Source organism: Dipodomys merriami, unplaced genomic scaffold, assembly GCF_024711535.1.
Source record: "Dipodomys merriami isolate MVZ:Mamm:240054 unplaced genomic scaffold, mDipMer1.0.p SCAF_4, whole genome shotgun sequence".
NCBI lineage: Eukaryota > Metazoa > Chordata > Mammalia > Rodentia > Heteromyidae > Dipodomys > Dipodomys merriami.
This window is the reverse complement of record NW_027205603.1, coordinates 84,442,641-84,468,220: the sequence shown is the minus strand read 5'-3', so window position 1 is coordinate 84,468,220 and position 25,580 is coordinate 84,442,641. Positions and strand designations below refer to the sequence as shown.

The 25,580-nt window shown below is 50.1% G+C and overlaps 1 long non-coding RNA gene across 2 annotated transcripts in view; it reads right to left on the bottom strand.

The window, feature by feature from the left end:
* Nucleotides 1-25,580, bottom strand: part of LOC138806338 (uncharacterized) — a 183,370-nt gene that overhangs the window by 65,577 nt on the left and 92,213 nt on the right. For both annotated transcript variants that reach the window (XR_011365802.1, XR_011365801.1), the window contains exon 3: nucleotides 3,049-3,173. This is a non-coding gene — a long non-coding RNA (uncharacterized lncRNA). The remainder of the gene's footprint in view (nucleotides 1-3,048; nucleotides 3,174-25,580) is intronic.

Genomic DNA, 25,580 nt, shown 5'->3' with positions numbered 1-25,580 from the left:
GAGCCCAAATGGCCCAGGGAAGGGTCAAAAGAGAAGAGTCAACTGTCATCATTTGTTTTCTGTAGTTGATGCGGAATCTCTGAAAGAAATCTCTGTGAAAAAAAGAGGTTCTAGAGACTAAAAAGTCCAAGATTTGGGCAACTGCACCTGGTTAGCTCTGGTGATAGCCTCAGGGAAAGACAAATAGATCCATGTGGAGGAGAGAAAAGGGACCAGACTCTCTCAGTATCTACTTCACTCACACACACACACACACACACACACACACACACACACACACACACACACACACGGGCAGGAAAGTCTCTGGTGACAGCCTCAGGGAAAGACAAATAGATCCATGTGGAGGAGAGAAAAGGGACCAGACTCTCTCAGTATCTACTTCACACACACACACACACACACACACACACACACACACACACACACACACACACACACACACACACACACACACACACACACACACACGGGCAGGAAAGTCTGTGAGGCTCTCATCTCCAATTAACCAGCAGAAAGCTGGAGGTAGAGTTATGGCTCAAGTGGTAGAGTGTTAACCTTGAGCAAAAAAGCTCATGAACAGCACTTAGTCCCTGAGTTCATACTCTAGTACTGGGGGGGGGGGGGGGGGAGAGAGAGAGAGAGAGAGAGAGAGAGAGAGAGACAGACAGACAGAGACAGACAGACAGAGAGAGACAGAGAGAGACAGAGAGAGAGAGAGAGACAGAGAGAGAGAGAGAGAGAGACAGACAGAGAGAGAGAGACAGAGAGAGAGAGAGAGAGAGAGAGAGAGAGAATTGTGAGTACACTGGAGGACAGAACTCTGACGGAAAATGAAGCTTCCTAACTGCTCATCAGCAGCTCAGCTCTGGGGAGATTTACTCACAAACATCCTTCAAGAGGCACAGGAGGCAGCACCCTGTCCAGCAAGCATCCTGCAGAGAGAGCAGAGCCCTCCTCATCCCCCAAGTGCAGTCAGCCACATCCACAAAGGCTGTACCTGTCAATTCAACCAACTGCAGATGAAAAAGAGGAAAGAAAGAGCTGCATGGAGACTCAACATGTGCACCCTGTTTGCTTGCCATTATCCCCTGAACAATTACAGCAGAACTATTTGCAGAGCATTTACATTGAGGGAGGTATTCCAAGTGAGCTAGAGATGATTTAAAGTATACGGAAGAAGGTGTGATGTGCATAGATTATATGCTAATCATATTCTATTCTGAATAAGGCAAGCATCCTTAGACTGGGGTATCTTTGAACCAGTCCCCCAAGAAACTGAAAAATGGCTGTTCCTAATAGGTCTGGAATACCATAGGTGTGTACCTGTGCCCCTCACCTCAATGCAGGGCAAGGCCTCACACACTCCATTTCCCAGTGTCATGGGAAGGCTGAGCACCCAGCAACTGAGAAAAACAAGCATGTGACACAAAAGAAGACAAAAGGATGGCATGGGTAGGGAGAACGGTACTGTGCAATTCCCTGCACCGGCCACACAGTGCCGACTGCTGAGCACCCAGCGTCCTCCTCACCCTCTTCCCATCCAACAGAATTGTCCAATCTGTGGCAGCCATCATGCATGTCAGTTTCCATGTCATCATGGTATTTATTCTTGCTAGCATCTTGTTAAAGAATAATTGCCACTAATCTCATTCATTCCTCAGAACCTTTCAGAACTTCGATCTTCTTGTGTTCTCTCTCTCTCTCTCTCTCTCTCTCTCTCTCTCTCTCTCTCTCTCTCTCTCTCTCTCTCTCTCTCTCCTCAAACCATCCCTCAGGCAGATTTGGGCATAGGTAAAAGGCTGGGGAAACAGTATACCCAAGACTTTGGAACGGCCTGGGAACACAAAAGGAATAGTATATGGAGTCATTAAAGCACATTTTAAAAATTAATAACGAATACCACTCCTGCTACTCATAATCGTAGCTACTCAGGAAGCTGAGATCTGAGGATCACAGTTCGAAGCCAGACTGAGCAGGAAAATCCATGAGACTTTTTTTTTTTTTGTCCTGGGGCTTAAACTCTGAATCTGGGCACTGTCCCTGAGCTTTTTTGCTCAAGGCAAATGCTCTTCCACTTGAGCCACTTTTATTAGTAGTTTATTCGTGATAAGAGTCTTAACAGACATTTCTGCTTGGGCTAGCTTCAAACCATGATCTTCAGATCTCAGACTCCTGAGTAGCTAAAATTAGAAGGCATGAGCCACCAATGCCCAACTCCTGAAATGGAGCTGTAGTTCAATTGGTAGAGCACAAGTTTTGAACAAAAGAGCTCAGGGACAGAGCCTAAGCCCTGAGTTCAAGCCCTAGGATTGGCACACCCCCACTCCCAAAGAAAGAAAACAACAAGAACACCCCTTTTTCTGTGTGGGAGCACTTCCTGTGCCATGCTGGGCTACCTGTGAAGCTCTGTCTTTGCTATATCTCATTCATCCCCAGAGCATCTCAGGCCACTGGGCACCACCAGTAAGGTCCGAGTCTGCAAATGCAGAACCTGAGTCTTAGTGAGGCCGAGCTGTTTGTCCCAGTGAAGGAACAAGAAAGCCTTATGTCTGCCAGAAGCCCTTGGTCTTCTCCTCTCAGCCCCTACCCCTGGGCAGCTCAGGTTTGTGCAGCTGGAATACGTGATGGAGGCAGAGGAGGAAATGCTGAATGGGTTGGGCTGGGAGGAAGAGTTCACAATCTGGGTGCCCCAAAGGTGTTCTGACCTGATTACAGAACCCTCCCTCCCTCCCCCACCCTGCTTCTTCCCCTCCTTCCCCCAATGTGGTCTCCACATATCACAGCAAGGAAGCAGGACAGGCATGGTGGGATTCATCTAAGAGCGTCAGAGTGGGGCAGGTGTGGGCCCGGTGGACCCAGCACAGAACAGAGCCAGGCCATGGGGAAGGGAAGGGGCAGCTACTGGAAGCCAGCCTGCTGAGCAGTTTGTAGGAAGGCAGGAAGATGCATGGAGAATTCAAGAACCACACCTCAAGTGGTGTTGCAGATACTATCTATCTCAAAAGCTATTTTTGCTCCCACAAAGCTCAGAAGAACACCCCTTACCTCACGTCAGTTCTCCAGATACCCCAGCGTTCATTCAGGGAAGGATGTCCTAGATTCTGGAGGGCTTACAACACTTTTTTGTTTTTGCAGGTTGTAAGTATGGAAATCCCAGGTGTAACAGGATTCTAGAAATACACAAGGAAAGGAGTTATCAGCATCAGTGTGCACTTCGGGTGGACTTGGTAATGAGATGTTTCACTCATTTGAAAACTACAAGCTGCACATTTACAGTACACCAAATGACAGTCACCAGGAAAGCATTTATGTGCTACTGTTATGTGCCAAGCCTTGTGTTAGGCATTTTATTCTTGGAAGATCAGCTTTGATGCCCATTTTAGGCGTCATGCAAGAAATCAGACCAGAACTGATGCTCCAGTCCTCCTCGCTCCTATGAACCTGTTCATTTTCCCTACTGGAGTTTTGGATTTGGAATTTTTTGTTATTTTTTTTCTCATTCTTGTGTCCATTCTTTGTTCATACTTCATTACTTTATTCTGAAAAATGCCCTGTCTTGAACACACAACCTGTCATGTGGATCATGGGGATTGTGTGGACCACAGAAGCAACATCAGCTTACCCTTGATATAACTTTTATCTATGCCAATGCTATCATCTAGGGCGTGTGACACATGGCCATGATGAATTACTCAGGGAACCAAGAAAAAAAAAGTGACCCCATGAGAGATTCTTATCTTAACTGATAGTGAAGCAGCTGGCTACATGAGGTAGCCAAGGGGTTGGGATGATGTGAGGCTCGAGGGTGTATGGGCAGACACCAAGCTTCTCCCAGGCCTGATGCCCAGCCTGATGATCTCAGACACATGCATCCTCTTGCCCTCCAAGTGGATGGTGATGAATCTACCAGGGCATCTAGAGAAAGTTAAGTTCTTCCACTCACACTTCATGGATTATGGGGTGCCCCTCTCCACAGACTGACCTCCCTCCCTGCTTCCTCCCTCAAAGCCACCAGCAGATGAGCAGGCAAATCACTCATGACAGAGCAAAGGAACGGAACGAGTTCCCAGCTCTGGGAACAGCTTGTCAAATATCCTTGCCTCAGAGCTGGGAAGAGAACGCAGGTAGCTTGCCCTCCCCACCACGAATTTCCCCTTCTGGGAACAACACGGCCATAATTTGCTTGTCTGGGGCCCTCTGGGTATCCCCTCCTCAGAAAGTCCTGCATTCAGACAGTGGCCATCCTGTCCTCTTCCCAGCAGGCAGCCATCCTGGGCCATTGATACCAGGAAAGCATGCTTTTGCTGTCTTGTCAAAATTCAGTTGCTTGTTACCCCCTTCCCCGCCCGGCTTCCTGGCTGGTGGTGGTCTCTTATCAGAAACCCTGGGGCCCCATGAGCTCTGCCTGTGCCAGGAGCCTCATCAAGTTCCTTTAGTCTCTGAAGCTCTGTTTCTTATTTCAAGGCTGCGCTCTGTAGGTTAAGTGAGCATCTTAGCAGAGTTTTGCATTAAAAGCACCTAGAAATGTCAGCCACTGAGGAATACCTCTTAAGCAAATGCTTGAGCCTTAACTTCTTAGTCACCTCCTAATAGAACATAAAAGGTCTTCCCTCTTCTTATCTCACTACAAGAGCTTACTCAGAACAGGGGACCAGCAGTGGGGAGAAGTGAGTACATGAAGACCATGAGACTGCAGTACTGCGCGGGTCCACAGCCCTCCAGCTCTGGGTCTGGCTAGGGCTCTCACTTGTCAGTTTTCTCATCTGTAAAATGGGCTGGACTGCCATACCTTCATCTTGCCAGGTTGCTGCAGAATGCTACTGTGTAAAGGAAGAGCTCAGTCATGTCCTGGAGCAATGGGATTCACGGTGACCACTGTCACATTTGTCAGCACACTCTGTGGAGGCTCTTTCTCTAAGGGTGGCCCCTCTAGAGAGGAAGCATCCACAGCACAGTGCCCCCGCCCCGAGGTCCAGACAAGTGCAGCCATCATTCCTATCTTATAGAAACAACACTTGGATGGGCTAAGGAGGCAGTCAGACAGCCACCAATCAATACATGACATAGTGACTGGTTTGCAGACTAGCTACTAGTTTTTCTGCTAAGGCAGAGTAGTTGGAGGAATAATAACTGAACTCTGGCATCTACAGAAAAAAAGGGAGGGAGGGAGGGAGGGAGGGAGGGAGGGAGGAAGAAAGGAAAGAAGGAAGGAAGGAAGGAAGGAAGGAAGGAAGGAAGGAAGGAAGGAAGGAAGGAAGGAAGGAAGGAAGGAAGGAAGTCTTCCAAGGCAGTTGAGCTCATTTTGATTTTGATTTTTTTTTTGCTTGTGCCAGTCCCAGGGCTTGAACTCAGGGCCAGGACACTGCTCTTAAGGCTTTTTCCTCAAGGCTAGCACTTTGCCACTTGAGCCACAGCTGCATTCTGGTTTTCTGGTAGTTAACTGGAGATAAGAGTCTCATGGACTTTCCTGCCGGGGCTGGCTTCAAACCATGATCCTCAACTCTCAGCCTCTTGAACAGGATTACAGGAGTGAGCCACCAGCACCAATGTGATTAACACTTTCATGTGTTTAGCCACACACAAGCAATGCTTCATGAAAATTAAGAAGCTAAAATGTCAAAGTTTCTCTCGTAAACGATTGCTGCGGTAGCAGGGAGAGAGTTCTGGGCAAGCCACAGGTCTCAGAGCATGGAAGAGAACAGCCAGGTCCCGGCTTTGCCTTAACATACCAAACCACTGAGTCACCTCACACCTACAGAGGCTAGATGCACAGCACAGGCCACCAGCCTAATGCGGGCCACTGTGACGAGGCCTGCTCAGACACACAGCCACCCCAGCAGAAGAGGGGAAGAGGAAAACCAGCAACCAGCATGTGTGAGGGCCTGGGCCTGAAAGATGAGGTGGCCAGCCCCCAGACTGTCCCGCCATTTCCTTATTAATGCACGGTCCTCCCAAAGACAGGACATGAGGTGGCTCTGTGGTCAGCTGACACACACCGGACCTGGCTGCACAAGCCCTGGGCCACAATGACAACCCTTCCCTGACGTCACTTGGGACCCACAGCGACCCCTCATTATCGATGCTGTGCTCTACATCAGTGCTCGGTGCTCTGCATAAGAGCTGAGGATCTTCGCTGCCAGTGACAGGCAGACCCAGCCCCCACCGGGCCCTTGGGAGGTAAGAGGCAGAGACATAGCCAAGCTCAGTCCCCTGGCCACTCTCCCCTGGGATCTGACAGCAGAATTCCAAGAATGTCACAGGTACCAAGTTCCCGGTATACCACAGGTTCACTACCCCTTCTCCACAAACCCAAAGGCAAGGCCTTCCTCTAACCAGGAGAGGGAAGCGACAGTGTCTGGGCACCCAAACAACCGCCAGGGAACTGCTACACGCATCCGCAAGGCATCAGTACCACCCACCACCAACAGGGCAGCCTGTCCCTGAATGCCACCAGGACAGTGACTGCCCCAGCACAAGGAACGATGGAAACATAGATGGCACAAAGACCAACCAGCCCGTGGACAGGGGGGTGTACTGGGCTGGAGAAAACAAGCCAGTCATGAAATAAGCAAGCACACGTAATTTCTAATCTGGAAATCATCTACACGCTATCCACCCACGCAGATAACCCTAGCAGGAGAGTGGGAGCAGCCGCAGCACCCAGATGCTTGAGTGTCCAGATTTCATGGTCAAGAGGCCCTGGTTTGTTTGAGGCTTCCACTCCCAGCTGCCTGGAACTTCCCCTGGAGTCCCATTGGCTCAGAGACTTGACATCACTCGAGTAACTGGAGACTGGAATTAAGTGGAAATATTTATCCAGTTTTCTTCTGTGAGTCATCAAAAACTATAGCCCAACATCTCTCTGCGATCACTTTGCTCTTTATGGAAATGAACTTTCCATTCAGGAAGCAGAGGCTCTGAGCAAGGAGGAGGAGATGCAATCAGGGAATCTTAGATTAGAAGGAGACTTAGAGATTGCCTGGCTCGACAACCTCTTCGCTAGGGAGGAGAAGGCTACTTGGAGAGGCCGGGCCATGAAAGCCAATGAGGAATGTCGCTCTGGAGGATCCTAACCACAGCCACCTGATTCCCGCAAAGGGTGTGCCAGGAGGTGCAGGAATGCCTTCTTCCAAGCCCAACCCCAGAGCAGGGGGCTCTGACATCCCCACCTAACAGCTCAAGGAAGCAAGACAGAGAGGAGTCAAGGAAGAACCACCGCCTCTGCAGAGACTGAGGCTGGGAGCAAGAGGAGGGAATCTAACTTTAGAAGCCTGTAGGTGTCCTGGATGGACAGATGATGAGGACCACTATGGTCCCATAAGAAGAGACCGATGTTCAGTGTTCCCAGCCCAGCTTCCTTAGAAGGCTGCACGGAGTGGGACAGACAATACTGGATGGCAGAATCTCCAGTGAGGTCTGAGGGAGATGGCAGATGGAAGCGTTCTTTGCAGCCTGGAAGGTATCATGTGGATCTCACCACTGAACCAGGAAATACGGGGGGGGGGGGGGGGGGGTGGTGGTTCTGGAAGGTCACCAGTACAGGGAGGTTTCCCTGGGCCATGACAGAATCATTTCACCCACCTCAAACTTTCCTTTCTAGACCTACATTTGCATCCTGCTGTTCCTCACAAACATCCTCTCTCAACAGAAGTGACAAATGATTAAATCATCACCCTAAGTCAATGGTTTCATTTCTCCAACACTTGAACCTCCCTTCCTGCAGGCATACTTGAGTCTTGCCACCCAGATCAAAACCCTTGATTTCTGTACAAGGTTTTCTGATCACCTGGGTGACTTGCGTAGATAAACACACCCTCTGCACCACAAAGAAGCTGGAAGAAGGGGAGAGTTCTGACAAATATGTTCCCCGTTCCCCAAAGCATACACTATGCACCCCTCTCCAAGTAAGTCCTTCTCGCAAGTTAAAGAGGTTGAGCCAGGCAATCTCTAAGTCTCCCTCTAAGATTAACTGATTTCATCTCTCCCTCCTTGCTCAGTCTCTGCTTCCTGAATAGAAAAGAAAGTTCATTTACATACAGGGGGGAAAAAAAGCTAAGTGCTCGCAGAGAGATGTTGGCCTGTAGTTTTTGGTGACTCACAGAAGAAAACTGTGTAAATATTTCCACTTAATTCCAGTCTCCAGTTACTCGAGTGATGTCAAGTCTCTGAGCCAATGGGACCCCTGGGGAAGTTCCAGGCTTCTGGGAGTTCAAGCATCAATGTGCATAAGAAAAGCAGGGAGTTCCCCACACATTCAGGTGTACCAAAAGAAGGGTTGTGAGGGGAGACTCCCCTCCATGAGAAAATGCCCCATACTCATTCAACTCTCCATTTTAATAAGCTATCTTCTCTAGACAGCTTGGGGCCCACCTACGGCTCAGAGTTCATAGTCCAGGAAGTCACACCCCCGGAATGAAGGCTGCCTCTTCCAGGAAGCCAATGTTGAACCACTGAACACCTACAAAAAAAAAAAAAAAAAAAAATCCTAGGTTGTGAACTCCTAAGAGTTACAATGGCCAAAAATAAATACATAAGTAAATGTAAAAATAAACCCAGTAAGTTTAGGTTTTTATTGCTTAGATTGAAACTTGTAGCATACACTAGGTGTATGATCTGACAATATACTTGTTCCATGCCCCTGTTTCTTCATACATAAAAATGAAGACTAAATATAATAGTTGTTTAGTTAAAGAAAAAGTAGTAATGATGCTGACGTGTAAAACACATCTTTACCTCTGTTTCCCCAATATCCACTATAGGAAAAAACTTGACAAAACTTCTCTTGAATGATTAAATGATGATTGGATTGACAAATAAATGGATCCAAGTATTCCCTGAGCAAGGAAGCTGTACCTGAAGCTGCTACACAACGAAATAAAGGGTACAACAGATTTGGTGTATTACTTCTGTATTTACATATCACTTATCCCAGTTCTTAGGTCAACATTAACCATGAGGAAGATAACTAAGCTATTCATGGAGGACTTGTGATCAGCAGCTTGGAAGAAGGGAGAGAATGACAGAAGACATTTGTGTTAGCCAAGTCCTCCCCCTCTTCTCATGCCACATGAACCACAATACCCCAACCCACAACAGCCCAAAGAGACAAGCCGGGGATCCGGGGCACCAATGGCTTCCATCACAAGGAATGTGGACTCCGGCGTGCCCCTGGCAGTGACAACTTAACAGAAGGCACTGACTGTAATCCTACTGTGATACCAAACCACTGAGCTCACGGAGCGCAGGCAACAAGGTGGCCACCAAGCTTCAGATCGCTGAGAGATCTCCTGACTAAGCCATCCCCGGAGTGTCCCCAGTGGCTTTGGGCACCTAGGCTGTCATTTTACTGAAGTAGAAGGGGATTGGGGTGAGGTCAGGAGCCTCCATCCTGAGAAAGCAGCTGCAGGATTAGAAACAACCTTGAAGAAATCAAGACCCTAGTCTCAATCTCCCTTACTGGAAAGAGGCCATCCTTACTCAGAGTCCCACCAGAACCTCTACTTCTAAGGGAACTCTTTCCTGAGAGCGATGTTCAGAGAAGTAGATAGAAGTGTTGAGAGGAAAGGGAAAGAAGAGGAGCCCAGGTTTTGTGCAAACCAGAGTAGGTCCTAAGGACAATGGGAAAGGCAATTATGAAGCCAGGCAGCTCACAGAGGCTCAGGGAGTATAATATATTCTAGAAAACACTATCACCTTTGGGCTGTGGTTGGATGCAACTCAGTAACAGCTAAATATCGGAGCCATCAGAGGTGGCAGGCTGAGAATCAGGTTGGAGGCAGTGCAGCTCAGGGCTGAAGCAGCCAGGCTTAGCTGTGAGCTACCTGGGCTGGACTGGAGGCTCCACCACTTCTTCCTGTTACACAGTGGGGCACACCTCCCTGAGGTGTGTGCTCCGGGGCTAAGCGCTCAGACGTCCTCAGGGGCCTGCTGGACCTGATCCCCAGTGGTGTGGAGCACATGACACTTATCTAATGTTAAGTAAGCAATGCTGGTGTCATTGACTCGGGTCACAGGCCTCCCACTCTGCTCTTTGCAAGTATGCTCCGCAAAGCCCTAGGGCCCAGGCGATTCTCCCGAAGGCCACTTCTGAGGACTCAGTGGAAGGAAGACAGGGACAGTAGGATTATAAATTGCTTTAACCAAAGAACCTTTCCTCGACCTAGTTTCTTTACATTCTCCACTTTATCAAAGAAAAAACTAAAGCTGGGTGTCAGTGGCTCATACCTGTAATACTAACCAGGAGGCTGAGATCTGAGGATCACAGTTGGAAGTCAACAGGAATATCTATGAGACTCTTACCTCCAATTAACCACCAAAAAGTCAGAAGTGGAGCTGTGGCTCAAATGGCAGAGTGCTAGCTTTCAGTAACAAAGCTAAGAGAGTTCAAGCCCCAGGACTGGTGTGTACACAAACACACACACACGCACACGCACACGCACACGCACACGCACACGCACACACACACACACACACTGAAAGCTCAAGAGAGCAAGGTAGCCAGGTATGGTGGAGCACACTTGTAATCTCAACACTTTGGGAGGCTGGGGGAGGTTGTGAATTTTAAGATAGCCTGGACTATAAAGTAGAACCGTGTCTCCAAAAAGCAAAGAGGAGGAGTGGGGGGAAGAAGAGGAAGGAATGGGGGAGGGAGGAAGGCAGGGAGAGGGGGAAAAAAGGCCAAAAAAAAAAAAAATCTTCTAAACTCAGTCAAACAGGTGAGAGGCAAGAAAGGGAAGCCACAGCTGCAGGCCTGAGACTCACAAGTTCGCCGGTTCCACAGGCATCCCAAACAAGCCTGCAAGTCCTCTTCCCCCAAACCTGGAGATGAGTGCAAATGGAGAACCAGGTAGAGTCCAATTCTGGTGAGGGGAGGGTCCCTCCCTCAACTCCCTAAGTCCACCTTCCCAGAGCCGCTTGCTCGTCCTGGGACCCAGGACTACAGCTCCAAGAGATGCTCTGGACCCGTAAAGGAAGCTCACATTCACAAGTGCCAGGAGCCAAGGTCCAGAACCAATCTCCTTGTCAAAAATCAGATCTATCCAAGTTACTTGTGCCTTTCAATTTGCCCCCAAAGGTGTACACACACACACACACACACACACACACACACACACACACACACACACATACTTGTGCCTTTCAATTTGCCCCCAAAGGTGTACACACACACACACACACACACACACACACACACACACACACACACACACACACACACACACACACACACACACACCAAGCATTTGCGTGACTTCTCCCCAAGAGGAAGGAGAGAAAGAAAAGGAAGATGACTTCTCACAAATGTGAATGCACTCAAGTGACCCCAGGGTCAACTATCAACCAACACATCAGCTCATGAAAAGGAAGGAAGCCCCAGCATCGAAGAGATCCATCTCGGGGAAGTCACTCATCAGACCCATTCAGCGCGCCCCTCCTTGGTGTAAGGTTTAGTATGTTCTGACAAGCAGCTATTTTGTCCTCAATGACAGAGCAGTAAAAAGAGGCTCAGGGAGTTTACAGGGTCAGCCAGGTTTGAATACATACTACATGTGTTCTAGGTAAAGCCTGTGTAAGACAAGCTATATCTAAGTCTCTTGCTTTTCTGGGTGTCCTTTCAACTAGAAATTCTTGTAATGTAAAGGAATTAAGTTTGTAGGAGCCAGGTATTAATCAGCCAGAGATCGATCAATTCCCAGACCAGAGCAGGGGTGAGGGGAAATGCACTAGTGACCACCCCCATAGTGCTCCAGAGCAGAGCTGTGCTCTGCAGAAGAGCTGATTCTGCAGCTTCTAAGTTGAGATTCCACTTTCCACCCTACGCATCCTGCCCAGGTGAACACGGACCTTTCTAGACATCTGAGCATGCGCCACTCTTTCATAGGAGCATCTTTAACAGCCATCCTGGCTTCTTCCAGCCAGCTTTGGCCTTCTCAGGGAGGAGGGGCCGGGCTGGAGAGCCCAGAGCGGGCTCCCGGTAACAGACGGTGCTAGAGGGACCTTCAAGCCTACAGGATGTGGTGGGTGAGACAGCAAGAGAAAATCAGAGAAAGCGATCAAAGGGGAGCAAACATTCCCCTAAGTAAAAAGACTTAACAAGAACACCGGGGACCTTTCTTTTTCTTCCTCTTCTTAAAAAAAAAAAATTTTTTTTTTCAGGTAGAAAGGCCAAATATAGTTGAAGGTATGCCTCAAAGTTTTTCTGAAGAAAAATATAAATAAATGCAGCCTTGGTTGTAAGTGAAACCTAGGAGCCAGGGTGAAATTTAAAGTCACAGAGACCAAAGGGCAGTTCAGTGATTTCTTTAGAGCAAGCAGAGAATTTCAAGCCCACCCTTCCAACTCTCTGCAGCCATGGAAGGCAAGTTGGGCAGCATTTTGTACAAAAGGCTCAATGTTGTAGCTCATTCGTTTTAAGTAAAGACGGCATTGCTACTGGCTCAACTTGAAGACGTCCCCATGGAAAGCAACGAACTCGGCTCAAGAAGCAGCCAAAGTCAGCACTCTCAGAGCTGGTAAACAAGCAAGGGGTGGAAGAGGAGAGAGACCACACTAAGGATTAAAACATGCACACGCACGCACACACACACACACACACACACACACACACACACACACACACACACACACACACACACACACACACACACACACACACACACCCCAAGAGACCATTTTGCACATATTGAATTGTAATTTTTTAAGCTAATAATACCTGGGTGTTGATGGGCTTGTGGTGAATGAAACTGCATGTCCTGAGTGTGAATGGAAACACATAAACAAACACATAAACAACCCTATTGGAAAGTAATTTGGCAACTTGGGTCAAGAGTCATAAAACTGTGCCTTCGGCTCAATAATCCAACTGCTGAAAATTCTTCATCCAAATGGTTTTCTAAGAGGAAAAAAAGCAATGTGTTCAAAGGTGCTCACTGCACCTTTAGCAAACTTAGAAACTTCGTTGGTCACACAGAATGCAACTGGTTTTGAATATGATTTATCAACTTAATGAACTACTACTGACCCTTACAGATGATCCTTTATAAAATGCTTTAATAAAATAGAAACGCGTTTATAATATAAAATACCACCTAACGAAGAGTGGCTGCCAAATGATTCTCCACAGGTTCATTAATCAATGAATGGCCAGAATGTATTGGACAGCTGAAACAACCTGATTACTCACGATATGGACTATTGATCTGGTTCTTTAGTCTTTTTTCACACTTTGGAGTTATAATGCTGTTGGTGCAATAAATGATAGTGACAGTGATGATGGTTATATTTTACTGCTGAAATTTCAATAATGGATAAAATACAGTGATCCAAAACCATGGGGCCCTCAAATGCACTCCCAAACTGGTCTCTCACCAGAGACACAGTGAGCTCAGTATTAGCCATGCCAGCCTTCCTGGTCCCTCATGCATACCAGTCTCAGCTTTGAGAGACCCAGGACTCTCCTTCCTCTCGAGGGTACCCAAAGGGTTCAAGCAGGAGTAGAAACATCTGATTCTCTGTGTATTCAAATGCCCACCCTCCTAAAACAAACCCTTCAGAGAGGTCTAGAAATGATTAAAGCCTGAATTTCCTTAACTGTTTTTATTTTGTTTTGTGTTTTTTTTTTGGGGGGGGGGTGGGTGGTGGTGGTGGTGGTGGTGGTGGTGGTGGTGGTGGTGGTGGTGGTGGTAGTGGTGGTGTGTGTGTGTGTGTGTGTGTGTGTGTGTGTGTGTGTGTGTGTGTTGGTCTTTGGGCTTGAACTCAGGGCCAGGGTGCTGTTCCTGAGCTTTGTACGCTCATGGCTAGGGCTCTACCACATATCCCACAGCCCCACTTCTGGGGGTTTTGGTGGTTAATTGGATGGTAAGAGTCTCACAGACTTTTAATGCTTGGGCTGGCTTTGAACTGCGATCCTTATATCTCAGCCTCTTGAATAGCTAGGATTATAGCTGTGGGTCACCAGTACCCAGCTAAACTGAGTCTCTTTTAGAAAGGAAACCCTGACAGCTTCTGCTCATGGTTCTTGAGGTTAGGAGAAGCTTTAGATTCCTGTAAGCTGGACTGGGGGGAGGGGGGGAGGTGGGATTCCAGCACAGAGGGAAACCCCCAACAAGTACCGCAAGCAGCCACGGACAAGTCAGGGGTCAGCACCTGGCAGCCGCAGGGAACTAAGTCTAGTCCTGAAACCCGGTTTTCACATCAATAAAATAAGGGCGTTCCAAACGCTTCCTCCTAGGGCCAGGGCGAGAACTCAACAGGGCTTGGATCTGACTGTAGTGCGGTCTTCCACACTTCCCATGCCCTAAGTCTCCTCCTCACGGGATTTCTCTCCCAGGTCTTGACATGTGCATGCAGGACAAGGGAAGGCACACTAGAAAAGAGCTCAATGTCCTGAATAACATCCGGGTCACCTGGCTGCTTCCCAGGGCACAGATGTCCCCATCCTTTCTAACAGTCAGGTCTGCTTCTCAACCGTGGGTCCTGGCCAGAATGTGAAGCTGATTTTTTTCTCCCCTGTGAGGCAGGGCTGAGGCACAAGCAGCTCACCGGAGTGCAAACTGTGATTTCTTCTCCAAACTCTCAGGCCCAAGAAAGCATGCAAAGGGAGTCTTTATTTAGGCCACAGTTCAACAGCTCCTGTGGGAATGAGCCATTGCTGTGTAAGTGAGTGTCAGAAGGCAAGAGTTCTCCAACCTGCTGCTCATCCCAGTGACTTCCTGTGAGCAAGCTGTCTGGAAGGCCAGCTGCGGCCGTCTGCCTGCACAGGCCATGCGGCACTGCGCCGAAATCAGCAGTGATACCTATGGAACACAAGTCTCCAGTGTCAGCTTTTAGATCCTGCCTGCAGCCCATTGCAACACAATGCTGGGGTCCAGCAGGATTGTCGGAGACTGCAATGCTCCCCAGTAGATGCCCTGCCTCTCTTTGGGGCTGGCTTTGCCCAGGGCGGGCTGAGTAGAGGGACTCGTCCACCATCTGCAACACCTGCACCTGTCTGGAGCGTTTTGCAAGATGGGTCACAGGCTGCTCTTCTCTTCTCCATTCCTGCAGAATGCAGAGCAAATGGCCCTTGGTCTACATAACAGTATTTCCAGCACACTGCCAGTATGACCTATAGGTTCCCTGCATGTGCTGTATCAGGCACAGGAGTCATTGGGGATTAAATGCCAGGTTTATCCCCACCTAGAAAGGAGGCCATAGAGCAGCTGGCCCTTCTCGACTAGAGTCAAGAAGAACAACTGGGACTTGAGGCCTTGCAAGGGTTCCAGTCAGGCTTCGTGGTAGCATGCTGCCATGTCTTGCTGCTTCTTTTACTGATTCCTCCTTCTGGTTAACACATCTTGCCCCTGCTTGATGCTAGCCCAGGTAGGAAGCCAGAGAATATCTGATCTGAAGAGATGCAACCTATCCTCGAAAGAGCTCACCCAAGCCCTGCCCCTCACCCAGTTCCCAAGGAGGCCGCACAGCCAGGGTGCAGTGTGCATCTGGACTGCTTCCTGGCACAGGCCCAACGTATGGCCCTAACAAGACCCTCCCTCCCAGTCCTCTCTGCAAAATAGGGATCATTGTAGCACATGAGGAGGAGTCTGTCTAGCCTCCATGAAGAAGAGTTTTAAATGCTTAAGAGGTCAGGAGAACAGTGTACAAAAGCGGCTGACCAACTTGGTCTTTAAGAACAAATAGGAAATATTTCAGGTCTTACGGGCCGTAGATTGTCGGCCATGAGTATACTCTACCAAAAGCAGCAGTAGCTGTGTTCCAATAAAAGTTTATGGCAGTATGTTGATCCTTGATTCCCATGGCAGTGGTGGTGACAACATGAACCATGACAGTCATGACATCTCTGAGTGAAAGCTTGCTCCTTCTGTCATTTGTCCGGTTCTAGAGCACCAGGGCCTTGACGTGCAGTGACACCCTTTTTTGGGGGTCTCTTCGGTGGGGGAAGAATGTTGAAGGAACAGAATTATCCCAGTCTACCAATGAGGCCTGTATGCCTTAAATTCTAAACTGCTATGAATTCATCTCCCATCATCCTCTGAGATTCAGGGATGTTAGAGTACCTAGAATACGTTATCTTTCCATCCTGATAATAGGAGGGGCCCTGCGATTAGGTTGTCCCTCATCTATGTCTAAACGGCTGAGAATTATGGAGCCAGGCTTCCCTGACTGAAGCGGCCTCAAAGCTAGCCAAGCCTCCCAGCAGCTGGAGCACTTCTAAACCTGGGAGATGGACCAGACGCCCACCCTGTGCTGCCCAATACCAGCCTCGGCCCTGCCTATTCCCTTCTGGTCTCCAGATTGCAAGTTTACTTTGTACCAGTACTGGGGTGAGGGAATAGGAGACTTCGCAGACAGGGACTAAACCATCATGGACCTAATCCCAGGAACCCATCTAACCACCCACCCTCTCACCCCTTCCTCCAGCTCATTTCCCCTTCTGCCCAGGACCGTGCCAGATTCCCTTCTTTCTTTCTGTTGAAAAAAGGCCCTGCCCTCCTCTGACCTGTCCCGTTTGTCATTACAGGAAAACATCCATTCTGATGAAGAGCATCCCACCTGCCATCAGCCTGATATGTGTCCTCCAGAAACTCTCATTACCCCAAAAGTTGCCCCAGTGTCCTGGCCCTGAATCAAGGCTCCTAGAAGCCAGAATCAATGGCCTGCTGGAGGCGACATCCCTTCTGGAGAAAAGGGAATTGGTACTCAGGGACCACATCGGGAGTCCTCGATTCCCTCCCTTCAGAAACACTTCACAGGTGATGTCTGTCAGATGGCAGTCCTATTCTCAGCCAGGAAGGACAGCAGTTTACAGTCCAGGGAAGCAGAGGGGCCCACAGCTGGTACCAAAGTCTCTGAAAGGTTATTCAGCCCCAGGGGGATTTCAAACTCTGAGTCAGCAGCTGGCTTCCTTCCCAGCGGGAGGCAAAGGCTGTACGTTGGTGTCCCAGGGTTGCTGGGACAAATGACTACCCATGGTGCAGCTTCAAACAGCAGAAAAGTGCTGTGTGGGGTCTGGAGCCTGGAGGTCTGCGGTCAAGGTACCAGCAAGACCACGCACACCTGCAATACCTGCCCTGGACTTCTTAGACATGGCCGACCCTCCCAGGAGCAGGCTCTCTGCCTGGGTTGATGGCTTCCGTCTTGATCTTTGAAGCAGCTAGGGCATTTATGGGGAAGCACCTAGGACCAGCACGCCTGTGAGCCTCACCCTGTGTCCTCAGTGCCCTCTCTGGAAGTCCCAGCCGGTTCCATAGAGAGGGCCAGGCCCTCTCCCCTTCAAGCTATGAACCGGCTTTGCGAGCAGCCACGGGTGAGAGGTAATGCGGGTTCAGGTACGCACATGGCGGCAAGTCTCCAGTCTCCAGCGTGGAGAGATAGCTGGCAAGGAGGAGAACTGGGCGGTCTGTGCTGTGTGGTCCTGAACTCAGCACCCACTGTCATCTGCTTCCAGAATCACAAGTGGGTCCATCCAGCCTCCAGCATGGTTGAAGTCCAGATCTCCCAGCATTCCCTAACACGGGCACAGCTCCAGGACCCCCAGCATTCCCTAACACAGGGCATAGCTCCAGCCCAGAGGCAGCGGCCAGCAGCACACACCAGGCACCCTCCCTCCCTCCCTTCCTTGCTATAGCCCCTCAGGCGCCTCCCACACCAGGGTATCCCCCCACCACCCCCCCAAGGACTGAAGGCCTTTTCAGAGACTTTGGTTCCTGCTGTGGGCCCGCTGCTACCCTGGATTGCCAGTGGGTATAATAACAAAGCCACCTTCAGGCCTTCAAGCAAGGCCCAAATGGTCCCTGGTCTAGAGACCTTTCCTCTTTGCCTCTTCTCTAGGCTCTTTCCTTCCTGAATACTTCCTGTGGGCCCCTTGGTATGCTTACGGCACTCCGGATCCCCAGCCTGGCACAAAGATGCTAGGCTGTGATTAGCACATTTCTTATCGAAACCTTCTCCTGACATGACACCCCAAATTCCCTGCCCGTTACTCATCCCCGTACTGCTGGAATGCAGTCCCAGGACCTGTGTTTGACTCAGCTGTGCAATAAAGAACTATTTCAAGTGTCCCAGTAAGTCAAAACAGTGGTATTTATCGTTAGGGCTTTGAAAAACAAAAGATAATGCTGATCTACACCTCAGTGTTTGTATCTGCAAGGTGGAGGCAGCGTCCAGAGCAGAGCTAATAGGAAGGAAGCCCCTGAAACGCAGCCCTGCAGAGGCCTTGCGCCTGCCTAGCTCTCTATCAGGGGAGGTCCATCCCCACAAGGCTGGCAGAGGACGGGCTCCACCACAAAGATCCAATCTCCCTGCAACTGAACTTCAAAAGCATCTTTATCTGTGAGACCCACCTCCAAAAAGAAAAAAAGAAGAAAAAAAAGTGGATTCCTAAGAAATGTCTCTTGGTAAGCCTTTTATTCTGGGCCAGCCACACCCACCGGGCCTTATCAGCCGGTGTCCTCAAGCTGTTGTCTTTCCTGGAAGGGTGTCTCCTATCTACACCTCTCCAGGAGGCAGGGGACGGGGAGGTGGGGGGGGGAGAGCGGCCTCCACAGCCCAAGCCTGGCTCCTGCTTCAGCCCTGCCATTCCCCAACTGAGTGACTCGGGTATAATAACAAAGCCTCCTTTCACGGGCTCCAGGCACCCTTCAATGGGGAACCTGCATTAACCAGAGCTAGGATGAACATGCCACCCGGACACTGCCTTGTCTCCCTGAGCTGATCCCTTCCTAGCAGAAACTGGGACCTGAAAGCAGAGGGAAAGCATCTCCAGAGGTTGCATTGTGCTGGGTGTGTGCGCTGCAGAGCCCTTCTGAGGCTCCCTGGGGTGTCAAGAGGAGGTTAGGAGCCCCTGCAGGAAGTGATGGGGGGGGATGGGGATGAAGTGAAGGCCTGTTTCTTGCTCCTTGGAAAGAGTTCAGGTGAATGAGACTGTGAAGGGGCTTCCTCTGTGTGCTGGCTGGGTGGGGGCTTTTCCAGAGCCTGGTACCTGAGTGTCAGAGGCTGCTGACCTAGGTCCTAATACCTCTCCTTCAACCCCAAGCCCTGAGCGCCTGAACAGATGTGTTTACAAGAGTCTGAAGCCACGATGGCCCCACAATGGGCACAGAACAGGTGTCTGTTTCCCACCTTCTTCCCTGAGGGAGTCTGTGCTCCTGCAGGGAAGGCCCAAGTCTTCCATCGTCTGCAAGCTGAGGAATTCAGCGATGGCTTCATCCACTCCCACTAAACACAAGCACGGGAGGGCAAGGAGAAGGGAAGAGCCCGGAGGTGTTCCCTCAGACTGGAGAGCACCACCGGACACGGGCAAAATGTGAGGAGCCCCACTGCCTATTGCACTCGGATCTGACTTCCTGAAGCCCGCGAGGTCCCCATTTCCACAGAATCAGGATCTTGAGACGTTAGGTGAACCACAAGAGAACTGGGCACAGCGGAATTCACCGCTGCCAGCTGCACAAGCACCACTGCAGAGCAGGAGCGCGTGCCGTGAGACCCAGTACTGATCATGGGCCCTGTGTGGTCAAGACACGCTCTAAACTTTGGCCTGGAACCCTAAGTCCCCAGCACAGATCTCTGCCATCCCCTGTGCCAGCCCACTTCTCCCCACTCTGAACCTCAGATTCCTCTTCTTTAAGCCTGCTCTGTCACCCCGCCAAAAGTGGATCAAATAAGACAGAAGGCTGAACCCTTCCCAAGGCCAGGACCACGCGTGCTGAACAATAGTATCGATTTGAAAGAATGAATCACAATCTCTGGTTATCTGTTTACACGAATGAACTGCAATCTCTGGCCCTCAGACCACGTGGGGCCACTCCCAGAGGCTGACCCCTTCCGGTGAGGGGCCCTCAGCTCCTGATGCCAGGGAAGTAGACGCTGCGCCAAGATCTAAGGAAGGATGAGTCTGTCCCAGATTGCTCAAGCCATCATCCCCTGCCCCAGGACCTCTGCCTGTGAAACAAGGAAATGGCAGGGCACAAGGGATCACACACTACACCCCTCGCTTCCTCTCCCTGAACCTTTGTGTCAGTGCCTGCCTGGACCCCGGCCACAAAGCCCCTAGAGGCAGTCTCTCTCTCTCTCTCTCTGTGTGCGCGCATGCACTCTGGATTGGCTGGGCAAAACTGGGAAGAAATGTCCTGTGTGCAATAGCCAAGTCACCATGCTGAGTCTCAGGCTCCTCACCTACAGAATACAAGGCCAAGACCTTGTAGCCAAAGAAGATAGATTGAAAACCACCCCAGAACCTTGAGTGTGAGGATGGGTTCCTATGCCATGTAGTTACTGTTTGCTATTCCCAGCACAGTGTGGTTTCTGTTACCTCCACGCCATGCAACCTTGGGAGAGTAACTTAACTTCTCTGAGCCTGAGCTTTCACACTTACAACAGGGAGAAGGAACAATAGAGGTAAACAGCGGGTGAAAAAAAAGTTTGGGTATCATGAAATAGCCGTTCTTTTTAAAAGTCAATAAATAGGCAAAAACAATCTCCCAGTGAATGACCAGTCCTAGCTCCGTTCTGCAGTAGCCCATGCAGAGACGCGTGGGTTTAATGAACACATTTTCCAGACAGTGATGTTCTGCCTTTGTCAGGGAGCACTGAATAAGAAGGGGAAGGGCCCTGCCATACACCTTGCAGTCCCTGTACACGTGGGAAGAGCAGCGAGATCTGCAGCCCCCGGTCCCGCCAGCCCAGCCAGCCCAGGCTCGGCCTTCAGGGAGAAGGATGAGTCTCCCAAGGCCACAACCACAGCTCGGCCAGCCTGGCTCAGCACTCCATTCCTGAGGAAGGAAGGTGCACCAGGGCTCCACCTGGAGAGACTCACTGCTGGGGTCTCAAAGCCAGATCTCACCTACCCAGACACGCTTGGCCCATTCATGTGTCCCCTCAGAAAAGAGGCGGTCCAGTAGAGTGGATACATTCAGAGCCCCTGAGCCCAAGTACCCCAGTTCAAGCTCATCCTTGCACAAACAAGCAGGGTCCCTGGGTAAGGTGCTCAGCCTCCCAGCCTGGCCAACCATCTACAGACTGGAAACAATGCTAACGCAGACTTCCACACACAGCTCCAGGAGCTATGAAGCTCTCAAGGCCAACATTCCGGTTACCTACATCTTGGGACAGCCTGTGGCTGTTTACAGATTTTACTCATGCCACTGACTGTGAAAACTCACAGATTTCCTACAAAAACCCTAGCATTGGCCAGTGGCATTGCCCCAGACACAGACTGCCTCAGAGGGGCTGGGATGTCACCACACAGTACTAGAGACTAAGTGGCTCACGCTTTAGAAATGTACTCCTCACAACACTAAGACCAAGGTCAAGGTGTTGGGAGGGCTGGTTTCTAACGAAGCCTCTCTTCCTTGGCTGTCCATGTTGCCTTCTTGCTGTGTCCTCCTGCACAGGGACACCCTCAGTGTCTATCTACTTCTTCTGAGGACACCAATCAGACTGGACAAAACCAGGCTAACAGCCTCATTTTGATCCCCTAACATCATGCTCTTTAAAGACACTGACTCCAAATTCAATCAAATTTGGAGGAGGGTAGTTAGGGGGGAAGGGCTTGCACATAAGCAGGTGGGGAAGACACAGTTCTGTGATGAATGCTGGAGGAGCTCTGCTAACACCCACCATTGGAACACATCAGTAAGATGACAGAAAGGTGTACCTGCATTGCTTTTGTGTATATGTGCATGCGCACATGCCAGTTCAGGGCTTTAACTCCAAGCCTAGCGCCATCCCTTATTCTTTCAAAGCTGACACTCTACCACTTGAGCCACAGCTCCACTTCCAGCTTCTTGGTGGTTAATTGGGGATAAAAGTCTCACAGGCTTTCCTGCCCACGCAGCTGGCTTTCAACCACAATCCTCAAGAGCTCAACCTCCTGAATAGCTTGGATTACAGGCAGGGCCTACTGGTACCGGGCTTTGTGAACACCTTCAAAGGATCGTCAGCTCCAAAATACAGTTAATCCCAAACATGTTGAACAAGAGTCAAAGGAGACAGAACACTGTAGCAGCAGGAAGAAATAAAGGATGCGCTAGCACATGCGTTGGCCCAGGGCCCTGGTGTCACATCAGGCTTCCAAGGACCAATCCACACACTGCTGCCATAGGGCAGCAGTGCAGTAAAAGTTCACTGAATGAAAGAAGGATTCCGTAGACCCACATGGAGCCTTGAATCATTCCAAAACTGCATCACCTTGTATGACCTGCTTCTCTTCCCTGGGCCTGGGTGCTGACGTGTACAGGGCTGGGTACTGCCACCTTGCAGGAGGGACACGGGGCTGAAGAACACAACCTACACAGAATGAGGTATCTTTCTGAATGGAGCCACAGGGGACGGAAACCACAACTGGACACTTATCTCATCAAAATCCTACACTAGTTCAGATATCGGTGTTGCCAGGCCCCTTGCACCGCCAAGAGTGATTCTCGGCAATCTACAACTTCAATTTGCTATCACATCAGATCAGGTTCCTGCTTTGCTCATCCCAAGGTGACCTTGGGAGGAGTATGGGCAGTACTGCTGCCATAATTCAAGCCCGAGGGGCTGGGAAGGTGGCGCAGAGGTAGAGGGCTTGCCTTGCATACTTGAGGCCCTGGGTTCAATTCCTCAGCACCACACAAGCAAAAAGAAAAAAGCCAGAAGTGGTGCTGTGGCTCAAGTGGTAGAGTGCTAGCCTTGAGCTGAAGAGCTGAGGGGCAGCGCCCAGGCCCAGAGTTCAGGCCCCACGACCGGACCCAAAAAAAAAAAAAAAAAAAGATCAAGCCCAAGGACCAATGGTCTCTGGAAGAATGACTGGTGTGCACCCCGAGAAAAAACCTTTGCTACCAAAGTAGTTGGCTTCCTTGGAAAAAATCTTTGCTACCAAAGTAGTTGGCTTCCTTGGTGCTCGTCTCGAGAGAATTGTTTTTCTAAAGGGTTCCTCCTTTGGCCAGGTGGCTTGGCTCTTGTTAATTACATTTTAGTTACATACATCCTGTTCCTGATTGGGACATCCTGTGAGAAGCTCCTCGAACTTTAGTTACATCCTTTAATTAAGCCACATCCTTTTGCAGACAGTGAACCTGAGCTCAGCCAAGGAAGCAGAGGCGGGGCCTGCTCCATTAGGGCTAAAAAGGGAGCAGCCTGCCTGCCCTGTGTGCTTGCTTGCCAGATTTTTGGCTGATGATGGACCCTTCTTTGCCTTACTGAGATCTTTTCTAGTAGGTGTCCTAGTCCTACATGATACCCCAACATTCTGAGCTATTTCTAACATCACTAAACACATGATACACACTAGTTGTCATCATCCATCCATCACACAGCCACACAATCTGAAGAACATGGTTTTCAGAAACAAGACAGCTAAGGTTGGGTCATGTTCTAGTGGAAAAGTACATCCTGGTGGCTGCAATCATGAGCCCATCCATTCCATGCACAGGACCCAGGTAAAGCTTTTCCTGCACAGGCAGGCTGCTGCAGAGTCTGAGATCCCATCAGAGTAAAGTCTCCAAAGCAACTCACATGTCCTGGCCTTGCCAGTGGTCACCTCCATTCAAGGCCCAATTCCAGGCAGCCCTCCTCTCCCCCTATTAAGAAAACGCAGAGTTCTTTGTGCACGGAAGAGAATCATCTGAAAGATGCAGGAGCCACGTGGCAGAACCTGGAAACAATCTCAACTCTGCACTAAGCCAGGTGACCTCATTGGGTCCTGAGCCTGAGCCTCCGTGGCTTTCATGGGACGGAGAGGAGCCACATTACCCTTGCCTTCACTGAGTTGGAGGGAATTCTTATCGAAAAGAGGCTTAGCACAAAACACGTCTTCAAATATGACAGCTCATAAATAAATAAGTACATAAATAAAAGGTAGGTTTGCAAGACACGGAGGAAGTGTCAAATGAAAGACCTTAGAAACCAAGAGACAGGAAGGAGGGAAGGAAGGGGCTTTGTAGCGCAGGGGCTGACTTTGCTGTGTAAGCAGTAGGACTGTTAATACATCCTCAGAGCCCCAGGAGCTCAAAGGGCTCTGACAGACATGATCTCAGGAAGACTTTTTTTTATTAGCTTCTAAGACAGGTTAACAGGTTCCTGCCTTCCTGCTGAGTCAGGGAAACTGCAGGCTTCCAGCCACCCCGGACAGACACACAGCCCAGGCAACCTTTCTGGGATGCTTGCATAGCAACACCAAGACCTGTCTTTACCCACAGTCCCTTCATGGCCAAGCACTGCAGACGGAGATGGATTTTAAAAAAAAAGAATCAGCTACCTATAGCAACATTAACAGACTTGCTTTTGTTTTTGTTGTTGCTGTTGTTGGTCATGGGGCTTGAACTCTGAGTCTGAGCACTGTCGCTCAGCTCTACCACTTGAGCCACAGCACCACTTCCGGTTTTCTGGTGGTTTATTGGAGATAAGAGTTTCACGGACTTTTCCTGCCTGGGCTGGCTTTGAGCCTCAATCCTCAGATGTCAGCCTCCTGAGTAGCTAGGATTACAGGCGTGAGCCACCAGTGCCAGCGCTGGTTTGTTTGTGGTTTTTGTTTGTTTGTTTTTATGGTTCTGGTCCTGGGGCTTGAACTCAGGGCCTGGGCCCTATCTCTTAGGTTTTGTTTGTTTGTTGTTGTTGTTTGCACCCAGCTATTTCCACAGAAGGCAGTAGGGAGAAAGGAAGATTTGGGATCCATCTTAGGCTTATTTCCCAACCCAGTTGCTTCCAGATGTGTTTCCTAGTCTGGAGATGGGAAATGAACCCTCCCCAAGAAGCAATGTTCCCGGGACACCCCAAGGCAGGCAGGCTGGCGTGCAGCATGGGCACGTGACTGCGAGGAACGGGTCCGGCCGGGGTCCCCGCGTCCTTCTGTGACAGCTCTTTGCTTCTCCTCTAGAGACACCGAGTCTACTCCAATCTCAAGATAGTAACATCTTCTGGTGTCCCTTTGGTCATCGGGCCCTTGCTGGGCGCTGCCTTTCTTTTGATTATTCTTAAGGCTTGCACCCACTCCAGGTTCTGTGGGGACCTCAGGCTCTCTACCCACAGCTCTAGGCTTACCCCTCCTCTTAAGCTAACTATTGGACTGGGTATGATAACCTGGTGGCCATTTCCAGGTAGGAAATGGGTATTCCTGAGCACAGTGGGGTAGAAGCATCCCAGGCCTGTACTTCCCCTCTCTCATGAAGCCCCAGTGTCCCCAGCGGGGTGCGTGGACCCCCACACTGCCGTTGCTTAATGGAGTGAGATCATGTCTGTGCAGTGCTCTTCACATTGCGGAAGTGCTGAGTGGGCAGAAGCCATGGGACCCACCTTCCTCTTCCTCCTCCTCCTTGGGAGGCTGCTGTTCCTGGTCAGCGTGGCAGGAAGGAGAAAGGAGGAACTGTGACAGGACCACAGAGCTCACTGAAGGGGACCGGTCCCCAGGCTGCAGCTTGAGTGCTGGCCCTGGTGAAGGCCCACCCGTCCCGGGCCCATCTTTGGTTCTCTTGACCCATCGCTCGTCGTAAGTGACCGCCAGCTGCTCCTGCCCACCTGCTGCGGTCAGGCTCTATTCCCATGAACCCAAAACGAGTTTGCTGCTGGTGCTTTGTGACTCTCGCTCGTTCCCCGAGGACACA